Source organism: Oncorhynchus gorbuscha, linkage group LG26, assembly GCF_021184085.1.
Source record: "Oncorhynchus gorbuscha isolate QuinsamMale2020 ecotype Even-year linkage group LG26, OgorEven_v1.0, whole genome shotgun sequence".
Classification (NCBI taxonomy): domain Eukaryota; kingdom Metazoa; phylum Chordata; class Actinopteri; order Salmoniformes; family Salmonidae; genus Oncorhynchus; species Oncorhynchus gorbuscha.
The window spans coordinates 40,287,290-40,304,934 of NC_060198.1; the positions used below are offsets into that span (position 1 = coordinate 40,287,290).

The 17,645-nt window shown below is 43.3% G+C and overlaps 1 pseudogene; it reads right to left on the minus strand.

Moving 5' to 3' along the window:
- LOC124016372 overlaps window positions 1-9,103 on the minus strand; it is a 34,099-nt pseudogene extending 24,996 nt beyond the window's left edge.
- Between the last annotated feature and the right edge of the window lie 8,542 nt (window positions 9,104-17,645).

Genomic DNA, 17,645 nt, shown 5'->3' on the forward strand with positions numbered 1-17,645 from the left:
CATTATCATCATCACCATTACACTGTAATAAACATCATCATCAACATCCTCGCAGGCATGTAGGCGCTAACTGTAGTGCTCTCTGATCACACACAGCCAGTCAAGCAGACAGAGGAAAAGCCCCTAGCCTCAGTTTGTCTGACTTTGCATGGCTGTATTGAGCTCTTATGTTGCCACTGACCCGAAACAAACTCCCTCAAGATATTGTGCCTTGATGCAGCCAAGCTGCCATGGCTCCAAAGAAGAGAGGTCACTGAAAGCGGTGTTGTTTGACCGAGGATTTCATCACCCACCACATTTACTAACACGTGACCTAACCAAAGTCCCCCACCTCACTACCATCACCCAACCGGCTTAGCCAATATACGACCAAACCATGTAAAACTGACCGCTTTCATTACCCAACCAATTTTTAATAACACAATCCAACCGTAACTGTCCCGCTTCCAGTCACCCATGTGACACATGAGTGAGCAGCAGCATGATCGCGTTCCATTATGCGACCGGCTTTACTAACACATGGTCGAACCTTATAGTATAGCCGACCACTCTCACTCCCATGGAGCACATGAAGGAAAACCATCTATGGCCCCCAGTCCCCATCCAGCGGTCCCCACCCAGCGGTCCCTACCCAGCGGTCCCTACCCAGCGTTCTCTACCCAGCGTTCCCTACCCAGCGGTCCCCACCCAGCGGTCCCCACCCAGCGTTCCCTACCCAGCGTTCCCTACCCAGCGTTCCCTACCCAGCGTTCCCTACCCAGCGTCCCTACCCAGCGGTCCCTACCCAGCGGTCCCTACCCAGCGGTCCCCACCCAGCGTTCCCCACCCAGCGTTCCCTACCCAGCGTTCCCTACCCAGCGTTCCCTACCCAGCATTCCCTACCCAGCGTTCCCTACCCAGCGTTCCCTACCCAGCGTTCCCTACCCAGCGTTCTCTACCCAGCGGTCGCTACCCAGCGGGCCCTACCCAGTAGGCCATACCCAGCGGTCTCTACCCAGAGGTCCCTACCCAGCAGGCCCTACCCAGCAGTCTCTACCCAGCGGTCGCTGGATGGTCCTTACTCAGCGGGCCCTACCCAGCGGTCTAGTTGAGCCGACCACCGTCACTCCCAAAGTACCTTTCATTAACACAAGAAGGTAACCCATCTATGGCTCCCAGTCTCTACCCATACGTCCCTGCTGTAAGGGACATAGACATGAGCACATCCCCCCCAGGGGAAATTCCACTATTTCTAATGATGTCAACTCAATGGATTATGGTATTCATTTGATATCATTAACCATTGTCATTCTCCCCAACTATTATTCAATTATTAATGCCAGTCATCATGGCCCCAGAAGGGCCGACACCCAGGCCTAGGCTGGACACTCAATCAAACCAATCACAGCTAATTATATCTGCTCTGTCATCAGTGGCAGGCGGCTTAGCAGCTCTGCTGAGAATGGGTCAGTCAGTGCTCATGCAATATCCAGACTCTGGTTATTAAGATTGAAGTGATGCCAGATCATGCAAAAGGAAACTTAGATCTTTATCCTTCCCTCCTGTGGTTAGGACAATGTACAGTGCCTTGCAAAAGTATTCGGCCCCCTTGAACTTTGCGACCTTTTGCCACATTTCAGGCTTCAAACATAAAGATATAAAATTGTATTTTTTTGTGAAAAATCAACAACAAGTGGGACACAATCATGAAGTGGAATGACATTTATTGGATATTTCAAACTTTTTTAACAAATCAAAAACTGAAAAATTGGGCGTGCAAAATGATTCAGCCCCCTTAAGTTAATACTTTGTAGCGCCACCTTTTGCTGAGATTACAGCTGTAAGTCGCTTGGGGTATGTCTCTATCAGTTTTGCACATCAAGAGACTGAAATTTTTTCCCATTCCTCCTTGCAAAACAGCTCGAGCTCAGTGAGGTTGGATGGAGAGCATTTGTGAACAGCAGTTTTCAGTTCTTTCCACAGATTCTCGATTGGATTCAGGTCTGGACTTTCACTTGGCCATTCTAACACCTGGATATGTTTATTTTTGAACCATTCCATTGTAGATTTTGCTTTATGTTTTGGATCATTGTCTTGTTGGAAGACAAATCTCCGTCCCAGTCTCAGGTCTTTTGCAGACTCCATCAGGTTTTCTTCCAGAATGGTCCTGTATTTGGTTCCATCCATCTTCCCATCAATTTTAACCATCTTCCCTGTCCCTGCTGAAGAAAAGCAGGCTCAAACCATGATGCTGCCACCACCATGTTTGACAGTGGGGATGGTGTGTCCAGGGTGATGAACTGTGTTGCTTTTACGCCAAACATAACGTTTTGCATTGTTGCCAAAAAGTTCAATTTTGGTTTCATCTGACCAGAGCACCTTCTTCCACATGTTTGGTGTGTCTCCCAGGTGGCTTGTGGCAAACTTTAAACAACACTTTTTATGGATATCTTTAAGAAATGGCTTTCTTCTTGCCACTCTTCCATAAAGGCCAGATTTGTGTAATATACGACTGATTGTTGTCCTATGGACAGAGTCTCCCACCTCAGCTGTAGATCTCTGCAGTTCATCCAGAGTGATCATGGGCCTCTTGGCTGCATCTCTGATCAGTCGTCTCCTTGTATGAGCTGAATGTTTAGAGGGACGGCCAGGTCTTGGTAGATTTGCAGTGGTCTGATACTCCTTCCATTTCAATATTATCGCTTGCACAGTGCTCCTTGGGATGTTTAAAGCTTGGGAAATCTTTTTGTATCCAAATCCGGCTTTAAAAACTTCTTCACAACAGTATCTTGGACCTGCCTGGTGTGTTCCTTGTTCTTCATGATGCTCTCTGCGCTTTTAACGGACCTCTGAGACTATCACAGTGCAGCTGCATTTATACGGAGACTTGATTACACACAGGTGGATTGTATTTATCATCATTAGTCATTTAAGTCAACATTGGATCATTCAGAGATCCTCACTGAACTTCTGGAGAGAGTTTGCTGCACTGAAAGTAAAGGGGCTGAATAATTTTGCACGCCCAATTTTTCAGTTTTTGATTTTTTTTTAAAGTTTGAAATATCCAATAAATGTTGTTCCACTTCATGATTATGTCCCACTTGTTGTTGATTCTTCACAAAAAATACAGTTTTATATATTTATGTTTGAAGCCTGAAATGTGGCAAAAGGTCGCAAAGTTCAAGGGGGGCGAATACTTTCGCAAGGCACTGTATAGGCACATGAGGGGAGAAACGCTGATATGTGTGACATGATAAGAGGCTGTAATGCCATGCAGTTCATCACACTGCATTATTCAGGGACAGCCCTAGGTTGTTCCCACAAATTCAGCCTATCATAGCTGATCAGCAAGTCAAATTCACCCTCCATCCTGTCGACACCAGCAAGTTGGGCTGCTATCAATCAATCAATCCCAGCCTATATCGAGATCAGCCAACTTCTTGCCCTATTGAGAATAGTACCAGTCTTATCTATATCCCCCTCTTGTTTTCTTTTAAAAAGTCAAAAGTTTCTCTCACACACACACACACACACACACAACCACACCCACACACACAACCACATTATACAGTAAAAGACACGCCTTACTGTGGTATTTACTCTCTAACGTAACACTCCAAAATGGTGAACAGGGCTGTGCAGATTGACAATGCTCAAGTCTGATTTTAACTTGATTCAGGTGACAAGAGCCCTGAGAGGTTAAGTCCCAGACAGCTTTGCTCTTTGCTAGGTGTGCAGGTGTAATCTCCCCTGTTCCATGTTTGCTTGTTTTCATCTGCCTCATCAGTTATGCAGTGATGTGACTCTGAAATGAAAGTGCAGGCTGGCCTGATTTCTCATATGACTGAGATCTCCCATCCCACACTTAATTTGTGACAACAACAAAGTTATGACTCTCAGCTTGGTTTTGGCAGTTCAAATTAGTCTGACAACTGGGCATAGATGACCTGTCCGTTCTTCTCTTCCTGAGGCAAACAGCCGACCAGGGGCTTGTGTGGATTCTGTGGGCTTGCTAACACAGTGATGTTCCTTTATTCTTTACTGTATAACTAAAATCTAGCAATCTATATATTAAAATCTAGTTAGCTCTATATCAAAATCTAGTGAGATCTATATCAAAATCTAGTGATCTCTATATTAAAATCTAGTGAGCTCTATATCAAAATCTAGTGAGCTCTATATCAAAATCTAGTGAGCTCTATATCAAAATCTAGTGAGCTCTATCAAAATCTATTGACTTCAATATTCAAATCTAGTGAGCTCTATATTAAAATCTTGTGAACTCTGTATTAAAATCTAGCAAGCTCTATAATTCATATATATATTAAAATTTAGCTGAGCCCTATATTAAAATTTAGCAATCTGTATATTAAATTCTAGTGAGCTCTATAGTAAAATCTAGCTGAGCTAGATTTTAAAATATAGATCGCTAGATTTTAAAATCTAGAAATATCTATATTAAAATCTAGTGAGATCTATATTAAAATCTAGTGAGATCTATATTAAAATCTAGTGAGCTCTATATAAAAATCTAGCGAACTCCATATTCAAATCTAGCGAGCTCTATGTACAAATCTAGCGAGCTCTATATTAATATTTACTGAGATCTATATTAAAATCTTGTGAGCTCTATATTAAAGTCTAGTGAGTTCTATATTAAAATCTAGTGAGCGCTATAATAAAATCTAGTCAGCTCTATAATAAAATCTTGTGAACTCTGTATTAAAATCTAGCAAGCTCTATATTCAAATCTATATTCAAATCTAGATGAGTGCCATATTAAAATCTAGCAATCTGTATATTAAAATCTAGCAAGCTCTATATTAAAATCTAGCGAGCTCTATATTAAAATCTAGTGAGCTCTATTTACATTTACATTTAAGTCATTTAGCAGGCGCTCTTATCAAAATCTAGTGAGCTCTATATCAAAATCTAGTGAGCTCTATATCAAAATCTAGTGAGCTCTATATCAAAATCTAGTGAGCTCTATATTAAAATCTAGTGAGCTCTATATCAAAATCTAGTGAGCTCTATCAAAATCTATTGACTTCAATATTCAAATCTAGTGAGCTCTATATTAAAATCTTGTAAGCTCTATATTAAAATCTATTGAGCTCTATATTAAAATCTAGTGAGCTCTATATTAACATTTACTGAGATCTATATTAAAATCTTGTGAGCTCTATATTAAAGTCTAGTGAGTTCTATATTAAAATCTAGTGAGCGCTATAATAAAATCTAGTGAGCTCTATATTAAAATCTAGCAAGATCTATATAAAAATCTAGCAAACTCCATATTAAAATCTAGCGAGCTCTATATTCAAATCTAGCGAGCTCTATATTCAAATCTAGTGACCTCTATATGAACATTTACTGAGATCTATATTAAAATCTTGTGAGCTCTATATTAAAGTCTAGTGAGTTCTATATTAAAATCTAGTGAGCCCTATTTTAAAATCTAGCAAGCTCTATATTCAAATCTATATTCAAATCTAGATGAGTGCCATATTAAAACCTAGCAATCTGTATATCAAAATCTAGTGAGCTCTATATCCAAATCTAGTGAGCTCTATATCCAAATCTAGTGAGCTCTATATCCAAATCTAGTGAGCTCTATATCCAAATCTAGTGAGCTCTATCAAAATCTAGTGAGCTCTATCTCAAAATCTAGTGACTTCAATATTCAAATCGAGTAAGCTCTATATTAAAATCTAGTGAGCTCTATATCCAAATCTAGTGAGATCTATATCCAAATCTAGTGAGCTCTATATCCAAATCTAGTGAGCTCTATATCCAAATCTAGTGAGCTCTATATCAAAATCTAGTGAGCTCTATATCAAAATCTAGTGAGCTCTATATCAAAATCTAGTGAGCTCTATCTCAAAATCTAGTGACTTCAATATTCAAATCGAGTAAGCTCTATATTAAAATCTAGTAAGCTCTATATTAAAGTCTAGTGAGTTCTATATTAAAATCTATTGAGCTCTATATCAAAATCTTGTTAACTCTGTATTAAGATCTAGCAAGCTCTATATCCAAATCTATATTCAAATCTAGCTGAGCCCCATATTAAAATCTAGTGAGCTCTAAATTAAAAATCTAGTAAGCTCTATATTAAAATCTAGTGAGATCTGTATTAAAAGCTAGCTGACTGTAACAAGCAAAAGTATGTCAATTCTGAGCAGTGCTCCTTAACAACAACTCAGTTTGGGTGAATGGGGTAAGAGTTCAAATTCATGGGATGTCCTACAGCAGGTCAGCTATGTCTTGAATAAAATATTCCATTTGCACGCTATTAAGTAATCTGAGTTAACCTTTCCTTGTGAATCATGACATTGTTTAATTTTAATAACACGCATATTAGGTAAAGAGGTGCCAATGGCTGTGCACTGTCAAGACTGAAAAGGATTATGGGGCAGCCTGGGCCACAGCTACATGGCAGATCCCTAACAGTTCCAAGGCCTTTACTAATTCAGTGTAGCAGGCTTCTGGATTTGCTTGGAGTATGAAGCCCGAGGAAATTATGTCTAAACCCTTCAATCCATAGAGGACAATGCTTAATACATAATGTTCTTGTTTTCCTCTCTGTCCACCACTTACTATTGGTCACCTTTTGACCCAGTCTGGTTTTAATCCATTTCAATTCAGCAAGGACATTTTTAGGGAATATCTTTGGTAGGGGGATGGGAGGGAGGGAAGGAATGAATGAAGGAAGGGAAATAACCACTTGTGTGTGTTTGAAGAGCTAGATTTATCCTTGTCTTTACAACTACGAGATGTCTTGATCTTTTTAAAACCCTGCCCTTGGCTAAAAGGCCTTGTCTCTAATGTGATATTTAAAGTGACATTCTTCTCCTCCTCCCAGGGCCACTCTGTGACTTGTACTGGTCCTATGAGTGGAGAGGAGAGGGATGTGCACTTTGATTACCCACACAGCTCCACCTCACATGTACTAACAGGCCCTGTTTGATCTGAGCTATAAGAGAAACATTAAAAACTTTATCGTCATCTTAAATGTTTACATCTGTAGTTACAAGCCAAATGGTTAAGAATAAGCACAGAGGCTTGTAGTTATGATGGCATACATCACAGTCAATTAAGAGTGAAGCAGTGATACACTAGGTACTAGCAAGCATCACATCTGACATGGTGCCAATGTTTAATGAAAACAATTTCCACTATCTCCACAGATGTAAGAGCAGTGAAACTGGTTTATGGGGTCTATGTTTAAGACCAGCAGTGGATGAGGTTTGGACGATCATTTTTTTTCCATTTTGCTCACTACTTAGTTTCTTGGGGAAAATATTCTCTACAAAGTTGTGTATTTATTGGTTTATTAACTTTTTCTGTCCATTGCTCTCTATTGCATATATCTAACCCTTAAATCCAACTCCACAATTCACAATTAAATAACTTTTCATTCTCAGAATGGCAGCTTTCCCCCAGTCATATCTCAAACAGAAATGCCTCGGAGCACTGCTCCAACATTAGCTTGGAGCTGAAATCCAACTTCAGCCATCCACCACCAGCTGAGGCAGAACTGGCCCAGGACCAGTGCTTGAAGGGCCTCTTTTAAAGCACTCTCCTCTCCCCCATTCTAGCCTAACCACCCATCGCACAACACACTTCACCCTCAATCTAATCCTGCCCAGTGCTCCACTTTGCCCCCTAACGCCCCATTAATAATTTAGCCCCTATCATAAACTCACGAAATCAAACTGTGCCCACTGACTGCTGTGCCAGGCAGCAATCTCATTCTGCCAGACTGCCCACCCAAAACACACTGCTGCACATCAGCATTTCAATCCGCTCGTAACCGTATCGTTGTGTTGCAGATAGAGGCGGTAGATTTTCATTCATCAACGCTAATCAATCTGCTCCTTGTTCTCAATCAGAGGGGCTCCTCTGTGGGCCACAGTTATAGTGTATTTTAACCTGCATGCCTCAGTCATGTGCCGCGCACGGTGCCTCCGCATTATTCATACTATTTGGGGACACTAATCATTGTCAAGAGAAAATAACCAAACGAAACAGATGACCGCAAATAATGTGGCTTAATAGTACCCACTGTGCACACACTGGTTGACTCAACGTTGTTTTCACGTTATTTCAGTGAAATGACGTTGAACCAACGTGGAATAGACGTTGAATTGACGTCTATACCCAGTGCGTAAAGCCTAATAACTTTTTCTCAGAACTATTGGCCTATTGAATAGGAAATATTTAATAAGCCACACATTCGGCTACTCAGCAGAACTGTGAAATACGAGCCATAACAATACAATTATTTTAATTAAAGGCAATATTTAAAATAAAAAATGAGGCTACTGCCCTGTGCATTTATCAATTGTTATCAATGCCATTTGCCAAAGACACGACACCAATGTCAGAAACAGGCAATTTAACGAGACGCGCATATGTCTTCTTGTGAATTAAGTATGAAGTACACGAATCACTTGATTTTCCTGTTTCATTCGTACGCACTCTCACCAAATTAAATGTATCGTCTCGCCACAATTCATGGTTAAAGGCGCCGAAACCCCTCATATTCTCACATTTCAGGGCGATAATGTAGGCTATCCGCTTGTTTCTTTCACGAAACATGGTTGATATTCCGTCCTATCAATTCTGAAACGCGGTCCTTATTAAAGCAATAACCTTAACATTCATCAGTTTACATTGATGCGCGTCGCTGAGTGCACGCAGACGAACGCGCGCCCAAACGCACGCAAAGCCACACATACAGACACCGCCGCATTAATTCGTTAACGACAACCGCAAATGAAATATATTGGAACAGCGAAAACTATTTAGCAGATAAAGAATAGGCTTGTCATACCCCAACGCTGCTTTATGAAAGCTGAGAATCCAAAGTCAAACAACGGGATTTGTTTAACATGAGACACACGAATAACGTCCCTTATACTCTGATACCATTTAATGAATCTTACCTTTCGTTTTAATATATTCCTTAAACTGCAGAGGCGTAGCCTATAGTCAGCGTCTTCTCTCCCCTGTCCCTCTCTCGTCCTTTCTCTCTCTCTCTCCAACCCGCCCTCTCTCTCTCGCTCGCTCTCAAATTAATTCACCCTTTTTCGGCGCTTGTACCACAGTGCCGTGTTTTCCCGACCTAAGAAAGCAGAGCCCGTTCATTTTACATGGCCAGATGGAAAAATACAACCACCGAAAGTGGGTGATGGAAAAATCACGACGAAACATAGGTCTGGTAAACTATTTCGTGTACATACGAATCGTTGAGGATAAATATAGACATCTAATAGAAACATGTCCGTTTCTCCAGGCATGCGTAGGCCACTAATAAACACGCGCGCACGGCTGGAAGGGATGATAATTTACAACAAACGACAACAAAACATGCACCCTTTCCCATTGATTGAGACCAGTCTGGTTGAATAGGATTATATTCCCTTGTCTCAGAGGCAGGACAGGCAGGACGATTAATAATTGACATAACTTCATTCAATATGTAGGCTAGTCTTTCATATTATGTTATACAATGAAGTACTGCACCTCTCTGGTGTAGATGCACCTTGACATTCCCTGTATCCGACGCGAAGGTGTTTACTATTGTCCCTCTGGCGCTTTGTAAGTGCACATCCCACTCCTCTCATTGCGATGTAACGAGGACGCAATACCTATTGCTATATAGATTCATACACCAGTCGCGTCCTAAACACGTTTTGTTATTGTGCTGAATAGTTTACTTTCTCAAAGTTGGGGCAACAATATCAATCAATATAATTAAATTAATCCCAAAGTTGTTGCGCAAATGAAAGTCACACACTCCAAGACGCAGCAAATGGAGTTTTTGAAAAGGTGGCCATATTATCCAAGCTTTATGGTGCAGGTGTGTGAAGGTGAACACACATTTGTCACATGTCACAAATAGCAGATCATGCAAGACACATATTCTCACTGCTTCATTTGGTTTAATGGACTACCGGCTCCGATGTGGCAGGGCCTGCAAACTATTACAGACTACAAAGGGAAGCACAGCCAAGAGCTGCCCAGTGACAGAGCCTACCAGACAAGCTAAATAACTTCTATGCTTGCTTCCAGGCAAGTAACACTGAAACATGCACGAGAGCATCAGCTGTCCGGAGGACTGTGTGATCATGCTCTCCACAGCTGATGTGACTAAGACCTTTAAACTGGTCAACATTCACAAGGCCAAATGGATTACCAGTACGTGTACTCCGAGCATGAGCTGACCAACTGGCAAGTGTCTTCACTGACATTTTCAAACTCTCCCTGTCTGAGTCTGTAATACCAACATGTTTCAAGCAGACCACCATAGTCCTTGTGCCCAAGAACACTAAGATAACCTGCCTAAATGACTACCAACCTGTAGCACTCACATCTGTAGCCATGAAATGCTTTGAAAGGCTGGACATGGCTCAACACCATTATCCCAGAAACCCTAGACCCACTCCAATTTGCATACCGCACCAACAGATCCACAGATGATGCAATCACTATTGTGCTCCACACTGCCCTTTCACACCTGGACAAATGGAACACCTATGTGATAATGCTATTCATTGATTACAGCTCAACGTTCAACACCATAGTGCCCTCAAAGCTCATCACTAAGCTAAGGTCCCTGGAACTAAACACCTCCCTCTGCAACTGGATCTTGGACTTCCTGACGGGGTGCCCGCAGGTGGTAAGGGTAGGTAACAACACATCTGTCATGCTGATCCTCAACACAGGAGCCCCTCAGGGGTCCGTGCTCAGTCCCCTCCTGTACTCCCTGTTCACTCATGACTGCACGGCCAGGCACGACTCCAACACCATCATTAAGTTTGCTGATGACACAACAGTGGTAGCCCTATCACCGACAACGATGAGACAGCCTATAGGGAGGAGGTCAGAGACCTGACCATGTGGTGCAAGGACAACAACCTCTCCCTCAACGTGATCAAGACAAAGGAGATGATTGTGGACTACAGAAAATGGAGGACCGAGCACGCCCCCATTCTCGTCAACGGGGCTGTAGTGGAGCAGGTTGAGAGCTTGAAGTTCCTTGGCGTCCACATCACCAACAAACTAACATGGTCCAAGCACACCACGACAGCCGCGAAGAGGGCACGACAAAACCTATCCCCCTCAGGAGACTGAAAAGATTTGGCATGGGTCCTCCGATCCTCAAAAGGTTTTACAACTGCACCATCGAGAGCAACCTGATGGGTTGCATCACTGCCTGCTATGGCAACTGCTTGGCCTCCGACCGCAAGGCACTACAGTGGGTAGTGCGTATGGCCCAGTACATCACCGGGGCCAAGCTTCCTGCCATCCAGGACCTATATACCGTGCTTCTACACCTGCATTGCTTGCTGTTTGGGGTTTTAGGCTGGGTTTCTGTACAGCACTTTGAGATATCAAATGATGTACGAAGGGCTATAGAACTACATTTGAAATTTGATATACCAGGCGGTGTTAGAGTGTAAGGGTTTTCTTCTGGTGAAAGAGAGGCGGACCAAAATGCAGCGTGGTGGTTATTCATGTTTTTAATAAAGACGACTATACATGAACAGACTATACAAAACAAGAAAAGTGAAAACCTAACCAGTCCTATCTGGTGCAAACACAGAGACAGGAATAATCACCCACAAAACCAAACACAAAATAGGCTACCTAAATATGGTTCTCAATCAGAGACAATGACTAACACCTGCCTCTGATTGAGAACCATATCAGGCCAAACATAGAAATAGACAAACCAGACACACAACATAGAATGCCCACCCAGCTCACGTCCTGACCAACACTAAAACAAGGAAAACACATACGAACAATGGACAGAACGTGACACAGAGGAAGACCCTAAAAATTGTCAAAGACTCCAGCCACCCTAGTCATAGACTGCTCTCTCTGCTACCACACAGCAAACGGTACCGGAGCGCCAAGTCTAGGCCCAAGAGGCTCCTAAATAGCTTCCACCCCCAAGCCATAAGACTCCTGAACAGCTAATCAAATGGCTACCCCCCCCCCACCCCCCCACACACACACACACTGGAATGCTGCTGCTACTATCTGTTATATCTATGCATAGTCACTTTAATAACTCTACCTACATGTACAACATATTACCTCAATTACCTCGATACCAGTGAACCCACACATTGAGTCTGTACCGGGACCCCCTGTATATAGCCCCGCTATTGTTATTTACTGCTGCTCTTTAATCATTTGTTATTCTTAACTCTTACTTTCTTTTTGTATTTTCTTAAAACTGAATTGTTGGTTAAGGGCTTGTAAGTAAGCATTTCACTGTAAGGTCTACACTGTTGGTTAGTAAGCATTTCACTGTAAGGTCTACACTGTTGGTTAAGGGCTTGTAAGTAAGCATTTCACTGTAAGGTCTACACTGTTGGTTAAGGGCTTGTAAGTAAGCATTTCACTGTAAGGTCTACACTGTTGGTTAAGGGCTTGTAAGTAAGCATTTCACTGTAAGGTCTACACTGTTGGTTAAGGGCTTGTAAGTAAGCATTTCACTGTAAGGTCTACACTGTTGGTTAAGGGCTTGTAAGTAAGCATTTCACTGTAAGGTCTACACTGTTGGTTAAGGGCTTGTAAGTAAGCATTTCACTGTAAGGTCTACACTGTTGGTTAAGGGCTTGTAAGTAAGCATTTCACTGTAAGGTCTACACTGTTGGTTAAGGGCTTGTAAGTAAGCATTTCACTGTAAGGTCTACACTGTTGGTTAAGGGCTTGTAAGTAAGCATTTCACTGTAAGGTCTACACTGTTGGTTAAGGGCTTGTAAGTAAGCATTTCACTGTAAGGTCTACACTGTTGGTTAAGGGCTTGTAAGTAAGCATTTCACTGTAAGGTCTACACTGTTGGTTAAGGGCTTGTAAGTAAGCATTTCACTGTAAGGTCTACACTGTTGGTTAAGGGCTTGTAAGTAAGCATTTCACTGTAAGGTCTACACTGTTGGTTAAGGGCTTGTAAGTAAGCATTTCACTGTAAGGTCTACACTGTTGGTTAAGGGCTTGTAAGTAAGCATTTCACTGTAAGGTCTACACTGTTGGTTAAGGGCTTGTAAGTAAGCATTTCACTGTAAGGTCTACACTGTTGGTTAAGGGCTTGTAAGTAAGCATTTCACTGTAAGGTCTACACTGTTGGTTAAGGGCTTGTAAGTAAGCATTTCACTGTAAGGTCTACACTGTTGGTTAAGGGCTTGTAAGTAAGCATTTCACTGTAAGGTCTACACTGTTGGTTAAGGGCTTGTAAGTAAGCATTTCACTGTAAGGTCTACACTGTTGGTTAAGGGCTTGTAAGTAAGCATTTCACTGTAAGGTCTACACCTGTTGTATTGTGCGCATGTGATAAATACAATTTACTTTGATTTAGATTGAAAAGTGTCTGCTGTTGTGAACAGTGGAGGCTGCTGAGGGGAGGACGGCTATAGTAATGGCTGGAATGGAGTCAATGGAATGGTATCAAACGCATGGTTTCCATGTGGTTGATACCACTCCATTGAATCCATTCCAGACATTATTATGAGCCGTCCTCCCCTCAGCAGCCTCCAGTGAAATACATATAATCCTGCCAGAAAGCTGATGAAGATAAATGTGTATCTGTGTGTTTTTACTTGATACTCTGCAGGTTATACTCAGGGTTTGAAATTTGAGTAGGTAGAGAGAGAGCGAGAGCGAGAGCGGAGAGAGAGAGAGAGAGAGAGAGAGAGAGAGAGAGAGAGAGAGAGAGAGAGAGAGAGAGAGGGGAGAGAGAGAGAGAGAGGGGAGAGAGAGAGAGAGGGAGTGTGTGTGTGAGAGAGAGAGTGAGAGAGAGGGATAGAGTGAAAGGGATATATATAGAAAGAGAGCATATGAGTGTGTGTGAGAGAGAGAGAAAGTGAGGGGGATAGAGAGAAAAATAGTATTTGGGTGTATGTGTGTGAGAGAGAGTTAGAGAGAGGAGGAGATAGAGAGATTGGGAGAGAGAGAACGAGTGTGTGTGAGAGACACGGATAGAGAGAGTTTGTGTGTGAGGGGGGAGGTAGAGATGCACGTGTGCTTTTATTAGGGAACGTTCTCTGCAGTTTGGCTCTGACAAGTTCCCTTGGCAACGATCAAGCACATACAGTACCTAGAGCCCCACCCCCCAGCACACACATTCACTTATTGCTATGAATCTTTCAGAACGGGTCTGTGTTCTCTCTATTCAGTATGATTTCTCTCAAATATGAGATCAATATTGTGATACTCAGGGATGGGAGGGGGCGTGTCAGTGGGAGACAGCGATTGGGGGACTGAGAGAGGAAGGAGAGGTCATTGCAATGAGAGACTGTGTCTGTGCAATAGAGAGAGAGAGAGAGAGAAGGGGGCAGGGGATAATCAGATGGGCGATTAGTGGTGAATTGATAACGTTCTATATTCAGACATGGTGAATCAGTCTTTTTCACAGCCACTCTTCTCTCTCTCTCTCTGACAAACACACACACACTCTTCACCGTCATTATCATGTCCTATCTCCCTATACCTTCCTTGTCATTCAATGTGAGTAACCTTACCATTTCATGAAAGTCAGTACATTACATGTGATTGGGGCTCCCTCTAAGGTCTGTGTTTGGAATGGTGCCCACTCAATGCCCCCATTATGTACATGGCCTAAGCTGCCCCCCCAACCCCTTACCCCCCCCACGTCTCTCTTCCGTTTACCCCACCAGTCCCACTCGCTGCAGTACACAATAGAGCACTCACTCCACTGACATATCTAGACGATTAGCCCTCTTTCTCCCTGTCCCCTACCATCTCTCTATGCAGTAACAGTGTGTCATTGTTCACAGCCTATAGAAGTCCCCTGGAATTCCATACCAATGTGCAGTGCTTTTGCATTGCATCGCTCTCCCCTCCTTCTCCTCCTCCTCCTCCCCTGCATGCCTCCCTCCATCCCTTTCTCTATTAAATTTCCAGTCACACAACAGTGCAGTGGATATCCCCCCACTCTCTAACTCACACACACATCCCTCCCTCCTCCTCTCCCTCTCTTCTTCTCTCTCTCTCACACACAGAGCTGTTGTCTGTCTGCCTGGATCTCTATCACTGCCTCTTGATATTGACTGTTCTTTCTCCACTTTGAACCTCTCAATCTCTCTCACCCTTGATATAGACCGCTCTCTTTTCACCTCCAATCTCTTCATCTCTACACCCTCATTTAAAAGAGCCACACACACATCCACTCCTTCTCTCTCTCTCACTCCCTGTTTGTGTCCCTGTACCGCAGTGTCTGCTCAGGCTGTGTGATCAGGAGTGACCCCCCCCGGCTCTGGGGGGGTTCTGTTCTGGCCGTCAGGGCAGCCTATAAGTGACTGATTAAGTGGACACCACAAGCCGTTAAATGACTAGACGGGAGCCGCTGGCAGGATGCAGTTCATATGAAGGTGGAGCACTTGCAACCTAGTATCTGCAGCTCTGCGTTTTGGTTAAAGCTCTGTCCTGCTACGCTGGGTTGATGTTCCTGTTCCTCTCTGTCTTGGGCTGTGTTAGCACATTGAGATGTGCTTGGCTGCTGCAGCTCCCTCTGCAATGTTCAGATCTCATGGCTGCTGTGGTGTGGATAATGCTGTGTACGTGAGTTAAGTGTCTGTTAGCGTTAACGGTTAGCGTTGGGAGCTGTGCCACCTTAGCACTCTGCTGGGTCGCAGCAACAAGGAGACTGTATGGTATGAAGTGAGCCAGACACACCGGCTGTGCGGGAGGCACCCCGTTCCCCTTCTCAGAATCTCAGAGCTGAACTTTCTGCATCATCTGGGGGCCTTGAGAGACCTTTGATCTTTATCTGATGGGTTAACAGCATGGACCTCAGCAGTAGACAACAACCTATTCTCTGTGATACATACTAAATTCAACATTCATCTCTTGTGACTAGCCAGGCTAGGATCCATCCATGCTCTGAAGCTTAGCTTTACACTCTGAAAGAGGAGCTGCCCTCTGACACAGAGTTAACCAAGCCTGCATCTCCACTACTGAGTCAATAGACCTCCTCCATCACAAACAACACCATCTGGCACCCCACATCCATTAGGCAGCATTGACCTCCACCACCAGGCCCAGTGTAGCTCTACCACCAGGCCCTAAAAAGTAAAGACCAATCCAATTTAAGGCATGATATCATCCCCTCTCCAGGCTAAATGTAGCTGTACCCAGAAGGCTGTAAAAAATACATCCACTCACCACTAGGCCTGATAACACTCCTCCAGCATGCCATAAAACAAACTCTGCCCCCAGGCCCATAAACCCCATCAGGCCCAACAACACTTCTGCCACCAGGCCAATAAACTCTATCTCCAGGCCCTATAAACACCCAGGCTCACACAATGGCCCACTGTCCCCTTGAAAATCAGGACGGACAGACCACAGCTAGAGAAACAGTGTCAACAGTCCAATTCAATAACATAGGAAAAATAGCCTGTCACATCTGCTCTATCAACTCAATATATATCACAACAAAATCATCATACTTTACTTTTAGTCTCATGCGTACTATTCTGCTACTTCCCTGCTCATATGGTAGAAGCATCATTTCAGAGACGTGTAGCTGGCATTAAAGGACACGCAGTGACGTCGAAATAGAGAGATTAACTCAGCCCATTAGAAAGACAGAAGAGAAAGAATGTCAGCTCACAGGGTCGACCAGTGATGGAAGGAGGGAGGCAGATGAGAGATACACGCCAGCCACTGGGGGACTAGTCAGTGTGTCTGTCTTTCCGTCTGAGTACGTGAGGGAGAGGTGGAGAAAAAAAGCTTAGAAACAAGAACCCAGTGTCATGGTATCTAAGCAACCATCTCCATCTCCCTGGTGACAGGGACTGACATCACTTCCCATCTGTGCATCTGCACAGGGCTAACAATGTGTTGGTCTGTGGGGTAATAAGGTTCAAGTGTACATAATGTTTAGTTTTGCAGCATGTGTATACAGCTAACTGGACTGTGTGCAGTTAGTACAGGTGTCTGTGTATAATACACGCTACAGGATTTATTGCCAACAATATTTAATGGACGAGTTGAGTTATGTGAGTGTCTGCAACGTGTATGTGTGTTTAGTCTGTTTTTAGCCGTGAAGCTCATTTTGGGCACATATGTGGACACTGCCATGTGCGCATGCGGTCAGCCTGATTGTGCATTATGCCAGGGAAAACATGGCCAAGCGACGCCATCTGGTATAACTACTTGGCACAGGAGGCCTCGGTATGGTTCCACAACATATTGGAGTAGTTAGAATTAACACTGACACCATTTGGCAGAAACACACTTCAAACTATATATCAGTGTGTCTATTTTAGTCATTCTCACACACTGCTGTAGTGTTAATACACACACTTTCAGACAGACTACTGTCAGAAAGAGTTGGATAACAGGCATTCAGACACAGATCAATCTATGTCAGGGCTCTCCAACCCTGTTCCTGGAGAGCTATAGTCTTGCAAGTTTTTGCTCCAGCTAATTATTAGAATGACATGCGCTAGATTAGGACTGTAGTGAAAATCTACAGGAAAGTATCTCTCCAGGAACAGGACTGTAGTGAAAACCTACAGGAGAGTATCTCTCCAGGAACAGGACTGTAGTGAAAATCTACAGGACAGTAGCTCTCCAGGAACAGGACTGTAGTGAAAATCTACAGGACAGTAGCTCTCCAG